We start from the raw sequence: 12,413 nt of genomic DNA, 5'->3' as shown, positions 1-12,413 counted from the left end.
ACTCGTCAAACTGTCCCAGGGTCCACCATGCAGAATACCCAGGATCAAGTAGATGTGCAAAGTGGAGAAGGTGCCCTCTGCTGGACACAGGGCAGGTAGGCATTGCTCTCCATTGCATCAGGCCAGGGATCTCAGAGGCAGGCAGAATGTCTGATGCTGTCTTTGGCCATGGCTGGCCAGGAATGCCTGAGCTTCATAGAGACGTGTCTGGGAACCAGGTATCTAAGTGAACATCTGAAGACCGCTAGCCAACCTCACCACAGACCCTAGCCTGCGTCCCAGGGCTCCAGGGCTGCTTCAGGGAATGCCCATGCTGTAAACCATTTTAAAGGCATCTTCTGCACAGAGTTGGCCATGGATGAGGCCCAAAGGTGAAGCTGAGAAAGTTCCAGCCTGTTTCCTAGGGAACAGACTTCAGCAACTCCCTCCCCTCAGTTCATCGCTATCTTTCAATTTTCTTCTATGGACTGAATTTTCGCTGTGATTTCTCCCTGGTCCTCCTGACCTAATTCCAATTTACTTTGTGGGGTTTTCTTATTTCCTCCCGTCTCTGACTCTGATACATGAGGCTGTTTTATCACGGGGCGATTTTAATCTTCATGCAGAGACGTTCTGTGGTTTCCCATTTTCTGGGTTTTCTTTGAGTTCCAGCCAGCGCCTGTGCAAGGCGCCTGGACTCCACTGGCTGTTTGTTGAATTATTCAAGCTGCTTCTTTGCTATTCCCTTTGTGTTGGTCCATGAGCTTTCTTGCCAGAGGGATAACTTGTGTGGTGAGCTGATGGCCTACTGAGTGTCAGGTACAGGTGGCATTGTGGGAAGAAGCTGGGCATGTACAGGTTTGCCCAAGAGGAACCACTGTCAGCAGGGCCAAAGAACACTCATAGGCTCTAAAACACAGATACAAATACTGTGGGCAGTAGTCGCCCAGATGTTTTGAAGGAACAGGCAGCAGTAAGCACACGGATTTCTCGGTGTTGTGGAGAATCCAGCAGTATTGATATCTCATTCACCAAGATAAGATCTCGATAGATATGGTTCTCTGCTCTGGGAAAACATCAAGGAAGGCAAACAAATACATCTTCTATTCATTAATCCACTCATCTGTCTGTCTGTACAATGGTCCTCCATCCAACCATCAAGTCATCCACCCATCTATCCACCCATCCATCTACCCATCCATTCCTTATACATCCATCCATCCATCTCTCCATCCATCCATCATCCACCCAACCATACATCCACTCATTCACCCATACATCCACTCATCCATCCATCCATCCACTCATCCATCCATCTATCTATCCATCCATCCATCCATCCACCCATCATCTATTCACATGCTCACTCACACACCTTCCATCCCTTTGTTCACCCATCTGTGTAGTAGAAGACTGTTTGTTCAATTCCAGGCTGCCCAGACTCCTGAAATAATCACACAGAAACCATATTATTTGCAATATTGTTTGGCCAATAGCTTAAGCATATTTCTGGCTAACTCATATTTTAAATTAACCCATCTCCATTAATCTGTGTATAACCACATGGCTGTGGCTTCCTGGCAATATTCCATCTGGATACTGTCTCTGGCAGGGCTATATGGCTTCTCCTGACTCTGCCTTCTTTCTCCCAGCATTCAGTATATTTCCCCCTGCACCTAGTTGTACTCTGCCCTATCAACAGGTCAAGGCAGTTTCTTTATTAACCAATGGTATTCACAGCATACAGAGGAAAATCCCACATCACCTCCTCTTTTCTGTTTAAATAAAAAGGAAGGTTTTAATTTTAACATAGCAAAATTGCATATATAAAACAGATATCAAGCAAGAATTACAGTTACAATATTTATATCTACTTTATCTTTTATCATAACTAAGGAAAGCTCTAATTATAACTATTCTTCAACTCCATCAAAGACTCTAGAAGGATATAATATTACCTAAGAAAACAGGAAGTGCATTGTAAGCAACTTTCAAAACTCTAGAATTGACAGAGACATCTCGCTGCCTGGACAGTCCCTCAAAGTTCTTCTGTACCATTGGGACATCTATCTTCAGCCTATAGTATTCAATAGACTTTTCCATGAAGCGGGGAATTTCAAAGACAGTTCTGCCTATATTGGCAGTTTGTGCATTCATCACTATCTATTCATCTATCCATCAACCTATCTATTCATTCAACAATCTGTCTATCCACCCCCCACCACAATTTTACTTTTCTATTGCTATAACGAAACACCACGACCAAGCCAACCTAATAAAGAAAACGTTTAAGTGGGGGTTCACAGTTCCAGAGGGTTAGTCTATGACTATCATGGCAGAGAGCTTGGTACCACAGCAGGCAAGCAAGCATGGTGCTGTAGCAGTAGCTAAGAGCTAATATTCCTACCCACAAGTTGTAAGCGGGGGGGGGGGGGCGGAATTGCATAGGCTTTTGAATCTTCAGTCTCTGCCTCCAGTGACACACCTCTTTCAACAAGGCCACATCCTCTAATCTTTCCAAACAGCTCAGCAGTCAGGAATCCAAATATATGAGCCTATAAGGGCCTTTTTCATTCAATCCACCAAAACCACTCATCATTCATCCTCCTACTTATTCATCCACATAGCTTCCAACCATAAACCTTCCATCCTTCTATTCAAGCCACCTATCTGTCCGTCTGTCTGTCCATCCACCCACCCACCCATCCATCCACCTGCCAATATATCCATTCATCCATCTGCTACCCATCATCCATCTGCCTACTCATCCACACACCTACCACCATCAGCACCCATCCACCCATTTATCATCTATCCACTGTCTATCCATTCATCCATCTACCTCCACCACAAACCTATCCATTCATCAAGCATCCACATCCACCATCCATCCATTTACTCTCTCATCTCCAACTATCCAGGAGTCCATCCACCTATTTGTTCATTGTTCAGGTGCTTATCATCTATCCACTCATCCATCTGTTTACTCACCCATATAACCCACTCACCCATGCCCCATCTGCTGTACATCCACCATCACCCATCTACCTCTCCCCCCCTGCACCCACCTTTCCATATATTCATCCATTCATCCGTCTCTCCACCTGTCCACTCATCCATCCATGCACATATGCACACACCCTATCTATCTGCCTATCTGCATCTTCTGTCCGTCCATCTACTCATCGTCACCCATCCATCTGTCCCCATCCACCTGTCCACTCATCCATCCACACCTCATGCGAGCCATTCTTTCAGGCACCCTGGATGTAGTTGTAAAATAGAATAGCTTTTGTTTTTCTGAGCCACATAGGTGAGATTAACTTACAAAAGAAAAAAAAAAGTAAAATCTCATACCCCCAAACCACAAAATATATACAAATGATATACAAAAATGATAACCAAAAACTGGGAGCCTCCCCAAAATAATCAGGGTGATTGTAGGTGGTGATAACATCTACAGGAAATAAAGTAGAATTTTGGGGAGTGGAGGTGGAGTAGGAAGGCAGATGGTTTTCCCAACAAAATCCCTACCCTTCCCTGAAGCGAGTAGAGTCTTACGTGCCTGTGGGGGACAGGACTAGACCACAGGGATGTGTGCCATGGGCTTTTGAGGATGGGCAAGCTGTGATGTCTGTCATTCAAAAGCAGGGGACTCGCCAGCTGGTGTTTTCCAACCTCCAGGACAAAGACTGAGTGACTCAGAATGCTGGCCAGCGGTCAGCTAGCCTGAAGAACAGGCCAAGCCGGACTTCATTTTCCTTTTCTTGGCTGTACAAATCAATAAAGGATTAGGCTCGGCTCTTGTCATTGACATTGATTGATTTTAGAGTTTCAAAGGATGTTAATTTTAAGATGGCAGCATTTGGGGACATTTCATTATCTCCCATTAGGACATGGAGAGCATCAAGTATTTTAATCTGGGGGACTGAATTATTTAGGGTCTGGCGTTGACGTGTCTAATGAAATACACTTCCTCTTTCTTTGGGGGTTCCATATCTGGCTATGGAAATTATTCATTAACATGGAGCGAGAGAGAGTGCCCTTCTATTAGGGCCATTAAAGTGTTCTATTACTGATGATCTATAAAGGGAAAAACACCGATCAGATTCCACCAGGCACACAGGAACACTGGGAATATCATTAATTTTAATGATCTGGTTCAAAATCTCAAAGCCATTAAAATAAAACTTCAAGTTTGGGGGAGGGGGTGCAAAGGAAATTATACTCTAAATGATTGCTAACGAGTGGGAAATATTTAAATCATGCTAAATTGACCTTAAAGTCTTGCCTAATACTCTCATCAGACACACATTATTTTGGTTCATTTCATGTTGTCCCAGCCTGGCCAGGCCTCTTTCCTGTGTGAGTGAGAGTCAGACTCCTTGCAAGGGACACGGTTGGTTTGTCTTTGATTTAGCTCATGCCTGGTGGCCTGCTGGCTCACAGAGGCTGGAGTGGTGCAAGAGGGGGGGGGGACCTTTAGCTTTTCTTGAATTTAGAGACCTGTTCATGGAGTGGGTTGGTTCCCACTAGAGCAGAGAGGGTTTGGGGACCTGTTTGGAAGCTGTGGTTTATATGCACAATTCAGAGCCAGGCTCCATGGTGTAGGGGGCACATGGCTTCTCCTTCTTGGGCTCCATGGTCAGGGTGGAAGAGGCTGGCTGTAGAGTGTGTGGGGTGAGTTGTAATTACTCTCAAGAAAGAGGTGTCTTTGGATTATAGCTAAGTGGATCAATCCCAAAGGGTGTAAGGATGGGAAACTGGGGGTCCTGTGCGCCGTTGTCCACCCCCATCTTCTGGCCTCTACAGGGATGAGGGCTGAGTGAAGAAGAAATCAGACATCAAAGTCTGATGGATTTCCAGTAGGGTGACCCCGGGCAGCCGGCTTTGTGACTGAACCTCTGTGCTTCCTCTCTTGGGGACTGAGCTTAAATGTCACCTCTTTTGAGAGGGCTCCCAGGGCCATCCTTTCCTCACTGAAAGGTTCTCTCTGCTCCCCATCTCCCTCTTTTGTCCTGTCCTAGTGCTCAGGGGGATCTGCAGCCATAGTTCATCTTTTCTTCGCCATCTTCCCCACTGGAGTGCTGCTTCCCTGTGAACAAAGGCTTTGCATTTTTATTTTTACATTTTTTCCGGTCTCTAAGTGTTGGTGACAGTACTTAGGCTATCACAGGTGCTTAAAAAACATGCTGTGAACAAGCAGAGGTGAGCGAATGGGTGCAAATGCACCTTTGCTCACCCACTGGGGCAGCGAGCAGTCCCTGTCAAGGCCCAGGCCCTGCTGATGGCCCACCAACCTAGACTTCCAGCCAGAAGAGTTCCCAGCAGTGACGATGGGGGGAGCCGTCTATATTTATACAACACCATCCTTTCCACTCAGATTTGTATTTGCCCTCTTTGCAAGTCACCATGGCAACCCCTCCCGAGTAAGCAGAGAATTCCCACTTAAAGATAAACTGTGACTAAGACATGGAGGAGTCAAGAGGCACAACGAAAGCTCAGAATTTCTCCATCTACTCCAGTTCGCCTTGCAGTCCAACTCACAGGCTGCTCTCGCGCCGTGGCTCTTCTGTCCACTTAAAGCAGATGAACATTGAGGAGATGGGAAGTGAGCCTGTGGGGAGATGAGAACGAAAACCCCGTTCAGATGGACTTTGTCAACCTGGTTCAGACTTCGGGGAGTCTAATGCCGGGAGGTTCATGTCGGTGTATTTAAAATGCAGTACAATTTGGGGGAAAAATGTTTCCAGGCAACAATCATTCCAATTCTAGGTGCACATAAAGCTTAAGGTTTAACTACAGAGAAATGCCTTTCAAAGTACATGTGACCGCGAGGGTGGGCTCTCTGGCTGGCTAAAAGGTCTAGTGTGGTCTCGGATAGCATTGAGATCAGCAGGCTATAGAATAAATACATGTGACATCTCCCTAAGGACGGGTTTAGCTGGGAGCTTATGATTAAGATCTAGGGAGGGAAGAGTCTGGGATAATCATTCTGGGGGATTTGGGTGAGGTCTGCCTCTAGAGCAAATACTAGGTAAGGTCTGCTTCTACAGATAGCCAGACGGTCTCCATGTCATTAACAATGTCCACTACCAGACACTGGGAAAATAGGTGTTATAGCTCCTCCAGTGAGGAAGGCCCCTGTGTGTTTAACTTCCCTGGCTCCCTAGTGTTCTGTGGGTGCAAGGAATTTTGTGCCCCAGCAAAATAAAGTTCAAAATCCCCAGTTTGGGTTCACGGTAGCTCCATGTGGAATTATTTTTCTGTGGGTTCTGTACTCTTATGCACATGCCTGCTGCACGTTGCTCTCTGTGCTACCTCCTCTGCATGGGTGCTATGCATGTGACTCTTGCCTTTTGCTGGGGGTGAGGCATATAGAATCCATCGCAGAGTCCGGGGCACATGAGGATGGGTTGGGAGCAGTGGAGTGTGGGGTGCCATAGCTCTGCATGGCTCCAACAGGGCTCCAGGGCATTGGTCCTGTGCTGGGCATCTCTCAGGGTGCTTCCACAAGAGTGCACACAGAAAACCTCAGGGGCGCTGGACCACCCCCAGTCAGACTCATCAGTGCAAGATATTGCAAGGTGGGATGAGGACAGGTAAGTCTTTCAGTGTGAGAACTGACTTCAGTCAACCTGGTTGGACCTAGAGTTATTGGGAGGAGCTTTGAGAAGACCATTCTTGATCATCTGGCCTCAGTACCCATCTACCGGCCACCAGTGTGAATGCAACCAGTGAGACCCACCAAGTCCGCTCCAGATGGAAAACACTCCCAAACTACCCATGGAGCAATGCCGATGTAAGTTAGCAAATTCTGGGGTGGTTTGATATAGCACAACTGGCTGATACACACCAGTTAGCTGACTATGTATCAGCTTAAAGCTCAGGCCTGCCATTAGTGTAGGGCACAGAGTTTCTGGTCTGCTGTGGTTTGAAAATGACTTGGTCATTATCATCTGTGAGCAAGGCCAACTCCTCCTCACTCTGACTTTTCATCTTATCACATGAGCTCTCCCTCTGCATGATGAGCCTCTGCCATGATGCCCTTCACTGTTCCAGGAGTCGGCCAAGGGAAGAGTTCACCGTGCTGTATAGATTTTGAGCCGCTGTCACTGCGAGCTGCGTTAAGTTTTTCTCTGTAAGCTGTATGGCCTCCAGCGCTTTGCTACAGCATTAGAAGACAAGCTGAAACAGGGACTCAGGTGGAGTACAGATCAATCCTGGACTCAACTGTGTATGTGTTTAACCCAGGGCACTAGAAGACTGAGTAACTTCGAGGGGATCACACACACACACACACACACACACACACACACACACACACTCACACACTCACGCACGCACGCACACACGACAGGGGAGACTGTAGACTTGGGAAGCCCTTTAGAAGCGTCCCTGCTGTGCCACAACTCAGCTCACTATGAGGATTGGGTTGGGTCCGGGGAAGTGAAAGTCTAGGGCACTCTCTCAGCCTCTCAGCCGCCTGCTTCGCTCTGTCACATCTCAAGGAAGTAAAATACGGGCAGGTCAAACCCTTCCTCAGTCCTTTCAGCAAAATATGACAGGATCTTTAGAGAGTCCCTGGTCATTATTGACTGTGATTGTACAGGACGAGCCAGCCGCCTGGACTGAAAACCAGATTTGAAAGGATGTGGTAGAGAGTGGTTAATTAAAAAATGGCTGCATCACATTTGGTAATTGACATGAAGAGCTATTTGCACAAGGAAAATCAGTAATTTTCAATTAGTGCGAAATAAGAAATGGCTCATGTCAATTAATATCGTATAATTATGAGTGTAGAGAATGTGCTCAGCAGAGTTGGGGGCACAGAAGAGCCTTCTGCTACCCAATGAGGTGCTACCAGAAGTTGGGAGCCCCGTCACTCCAATCATCAGGCTTGCTGGGGAACCTTGGACACTCCAGATAATGGCAGAACACGGCGGCAGTGTGCCAGGCATGGGGGTCACTGCTTTGTGATGTCGCTTCTTGTCTGTTTGGTATCAGGCAAAGAACTCTCTCTGTGGAGGCCACTGAACAAGGATGCAGGCATAGCGGGTGAAGGGGAGCAGAGAGGGATGGGAGAGCTGGGCTGGATAAACTTTAGAAGAACCTTAATCACAGCAGGCTCAAGGCTACTGTTGCCTTCTACCCTCTCCCCTCTCTGTTCCTCCTCTTCACTCTTTCATTGCTCCCATAAGCACAAGATAAAGAGGAGGGGTTTAAGAGCAGGGCGAGTGGCTTGGCCTTAGTGGCTGGGGTCTGCTTTGGGAGCTGGTGTGAGGAGCCTGCCTCATGGGCTCTGTATGGGGCCCAGCGGTAGCCTGGATTGAAATCTGGATACCAAGAGATTGTTGCTGCCTCTCTGGTAGGAAGCTCATTGCTCAGAGCTTGACCTAGAGATGGATCATGGCCCCATGAGCACGAGATACAGAGGAAGGACCTATAAGCATCAATGTTTTGGAAGTTGGAAGTGACTGTATTTACTTTGAATCCTTATGTTTATGATATATGTGCATACACAATACATGTATGTCACACGTACACATACACACATATGTAATTTGAGGTTATTACTTGGGTAGGCATTTGTGTTTCATTTCCCAGGGCCTAACGCAGAAGAGCATTTTATGAAGTAGGTGTTTCATGTGGAGAGGGGTCATCAACTTTGAGCATATGAAGCCAGGCTTCGGGTCCTCTGGCTTAGGGCTTTGTGGTGCTCTCAACCTCCAGAGGTAGCATCCCTTTACCTCCAAGAGGCCCAGGATCCTTTTTACCCCAGCATCCCTGGGATGGATGGAACAGGTGTGGAGGGTTGGTCTTCTCGGGAAGGTGGTCACGGTGGCTTCACATGGGTAGGAGAAAGAGCTGAGATTTCCAGTGTCTCTCACATGAGAAATGCCCCAGCCCTAGCTACTATTTCTAAGGGCCCTCACAGGCTCTGTGACTGGTGACGGGCTCTGGGCATCCTGGCTGACTCATTCTCAAGAAAGTCCTTTGGGGCGTGCAGATGACAGAATTCACCAGAAGTGCACCAAGAGAGACCAGTAGGGAAAGCAAAGGATTGGGCTCTGGGATTCAAGCACTTGAACACAATGCCACATGTGTGCTCAAACTTCTGTGCAGATACATGAAGTACATGTGTACCTCACACATACATAGATGTGTGTGTGTGTCTCTGTCCGCATGTGGGTGCCTATACATGTAGACTGTGCACATGTGTAGGACTTCAGACCTGTGGACTATGCATGCTTGTCTCAGTGCACACACATGTGGTGCCTGCATATATGCATGTGTAGATTGTGCAGGGGCAGGTGGGCATGTGGAGGGAATAAAACTGGCTACCTAAGAAGAAGGAACCTCTTGCCCTGTCAGCATCCTCCTTAGGTACTGGTCCCTGGATCCTGGATGGTGAGGTGGCCATGGTGAGGCCCCTGGGGGGTCCGATCACAGGGATGCAGACTGTGGTCCATGCTCTAGAGACTTCAAGGGGACTGTTGTTCTAGCTGACCCTGTTCCCTTCCAGAGTGTGCTGGGACTTGACGCCCTACCCCTATCCCCAATGCCTGTGACCTCCTTGGAGTGAGATATTCCTGCTTGAGGGACAGAAAGCCTTCTCAGGAAACTGATCAGCTGATCTGGGGCTCATTTCTCGAGGCCAGCAAAGCAGAAAGGATCAGGTTGAGGCATCGGGGCATGTTCCTTTTCTCTGCACGGTGGCTCACGGCTAAATCAAGCCACGAGCAGTGTGCTGCCTTCCAGTGATAATCTCATCTCTGCCGGATTCAGTCAGGCTGCTGCTGGAACATATACAGGGGCCTATAAATCAGACTCCTCCATTTGCTTCCAAGGGTGATGCAAACACTTCATCCATGCCTCTGCAGGCCCCTGACTCTAAATAGTCACCTCGCCAGACCCTGTTCTTCTATCTGCCCTGCCTGGAGGAGGACACACCTTCCTCTCAGTCTGTCTGCCTGGAGGGAGGAGAGCAGCTTGCTTCCCCACCCTGACCAACCCCTTCTAGATTCCAATATAGGCAGAGCTAATGACAAAGGCAAGGAATCGTCCAGACTTTTTTCCTGCCCAATCTGAGGAATCAGATTTCGTTCCTGCAGGCTACTGCAGGGACTAAGCACAGTCCCGGCAACAGCCAGAGAAGCAAGAGCTCTCAGTTCCCTGGGTCACAGCGTCACTCCTCCTGGGCAGCTGCCCATCTGTGAAGGGCTTTGGACTGGGGTCAGTGGATCACCCCCATGTCTGATGCCTACAGAGTCTTGCTGCAAAGCTGGAGAGTCTACCGCGAAGCTCCCGAAGGCTGGGTGTCTGCAAGTGGAGATGTCAAGCTCATAGATGATCTCATCATCACCCCAACATGAGCATGACTCAGCGAGCCCCGTGGGCACCTGGCCTTGATCAAAGCATGAGCCAAGCCCCAACTCCTAGAGAAGACATGTCCTGTTTACAGAGGGTCTTGACCTCCGAGACCTGGGCTTCTTTCTTGGTAGCAGACGATGGCCATTCCTAGATGCTTTCAATGTCTAACTCATCCTACCATTTGTGGGGTCACTGTTCCTGTGGCCAGAAACCTGGGCATTCTGTGTGACCCTGGAGGCTGAAACAGGGACCAGGGTTATGGTTACACACAGCATGCCGAGCAGCTCTGGGGTCCAGGAGGGGTGACTAGGCTGCAGAAGGTCCTTCAATAAGCCAAGCGCTCTCGTCCCAGATACATCTCCAGGCCAGATTGGCTCTACTTGGTGAGAACTGGGGACTGCAGTCCTGCACAGTGAGTCCCCTGCATTGTGTCTTCCTACACGGCTATGCTCTCTCTGATAGTGTGGGTGCCAGGATTGCAGAGATAACACCCTAGGGCCTCTTTGCAGTTCAGAACAACTGAGTTGCTGAGATCCACTAGACCAGAGCATCCTGGATGGAGATGGGCACCCAGTTTCTCTGGTGGAGCACCCCTGCTTCCAGGCGTGCCTCTGGCCAGGCCTTTGCTGAGTACCCTGAGTGTATCCCACTGCTCTGCAGATCTGCCAGGTGGGCTGCCTGAAACCGGGACTTTTCACAATAAGGGGCTTTTATTTATTTTGGGGAGAAATACTGACATTTCCTAAAATAGTGGTGTTTTATTCAATTGGCAGTAAATTCGGGAGCTGTTAAACACGATTTGTGCCCAGTGGGTGGCAGCTAGGGACAGAGCTTTTTGTCTGCCTGCTTGCAGGGGGGTGGGGCGGGCCCTTTTCCACAAGTATTTTGGTCCTGAGCCCTCCTGCGGCTCAGGGGAAGCTGGCTGCAGTGTTCTTCCTGTCAGCCTCGGACTCACCGTTCTGCCACTGCATGGCTCGTTTTAATTTCCTTTTCTTTGAAAAGAAATATTCTTCCTTCATTTATCCACCTTTTTGGCAAGACGTGAGTCACAGATGAAAGCCGCAGTGTGCAAAGAGGGGTTGGGGGGAAAACAAACAAAAATGAAAAAAATAAAATAAAAAGCCCAACAGAAAGCTAGGCTTCCTGTTTCTGAGGCAGAGCAGAGGCTGTGAAATTCTCCCAAATAGCAGGTAATGAATCAGCTTCTATGGAGAGGCTGCCTCTGAGCGGCACGAGCATTGGGAATAGCCGGAAAGTTCTTGGGAGAGAGTCGAGGAAGACAATACTGAAAGACGGGTACCCTGTGTATGAGCACACGTGCATGCAGGTGGGTGTGCCTGTGGCGGAGGCCAAAGGTCAACATCGGACGTCTTCCTGGATTGCCCTCCACCTCATCTTTAAGGATAGCCTTTCTTTCTCACCTATCGGTTAGACTGGTTGGTCAGAAAATGAAAACTCTGGGGGCGCCCTGTGTCTTCCACCCTCGGCTAGTGTTACATATGTGCACAACCAGGCCTGGTTTTATTCCCCCAAGTGGGTGCAGAGGATCTGAACTCAGTGCCTCACGTTTGCTCGGCAGGCAGGTGGAGCCGCCCCCTCCACACCTCACCTGGGTGCTCAGCAGGCAGGTGGAGCCGCCCCCTCCACACCTCACCCGGGTGTCCCATCAGAGATAGCAACATCTGCAGCTGTTTATATTAAATGCCAGCGTGGCTTCAGGGCCTTATCTGCTACATTCCTGTGATGGCCATCCCCCTGCATCCTGTCCTCCCTGAAGCTGTAGATGGGTGTCCTACCGAAATACACTCTGTGACCAGGAGAAGGGGGCAGTTCTTCCCTGCCTCTCCTGAAGATCCTTTGGGGTAGGGGCTGTTGCTTCTTCCAGCACCACTGACCTGGTCTGCGGTGATGGTGTGGAAAACCTTGGGGGAGACACATAGCGTGGACACCTCTGTATGAAACCATCTTGTTAGCGAAACGGGTAATTCTTTGCCCGATGGCTTTTTTCTCAAGGCTCCATTAAATCTTTTGAAAAGGGCCAATGGAGGTATTGGTCCATC

The sequence above is a fragment of the Alexandromys fortis genome, unplaced genomic scaffold (assembly GCF_014885135.2).
Source record: "Alexandromys fortis isolate MF-2015 unplaced genomic scaffold, M_Fortis_MF-2015_v1.1 scaffold_88, whole genome shotgun sequence".
Classification (NCBI taxonomy): Eukaryota; Metazoa; Chordata; class Mammalia; order Rodentia; family Cricetidae; genus Alexandromys; species Alexandromys fortis.
The sequence above is the reverse complement of the archived record's forward strand: the minus strand, read 5'-3'. Positions refer to the sequence as shown.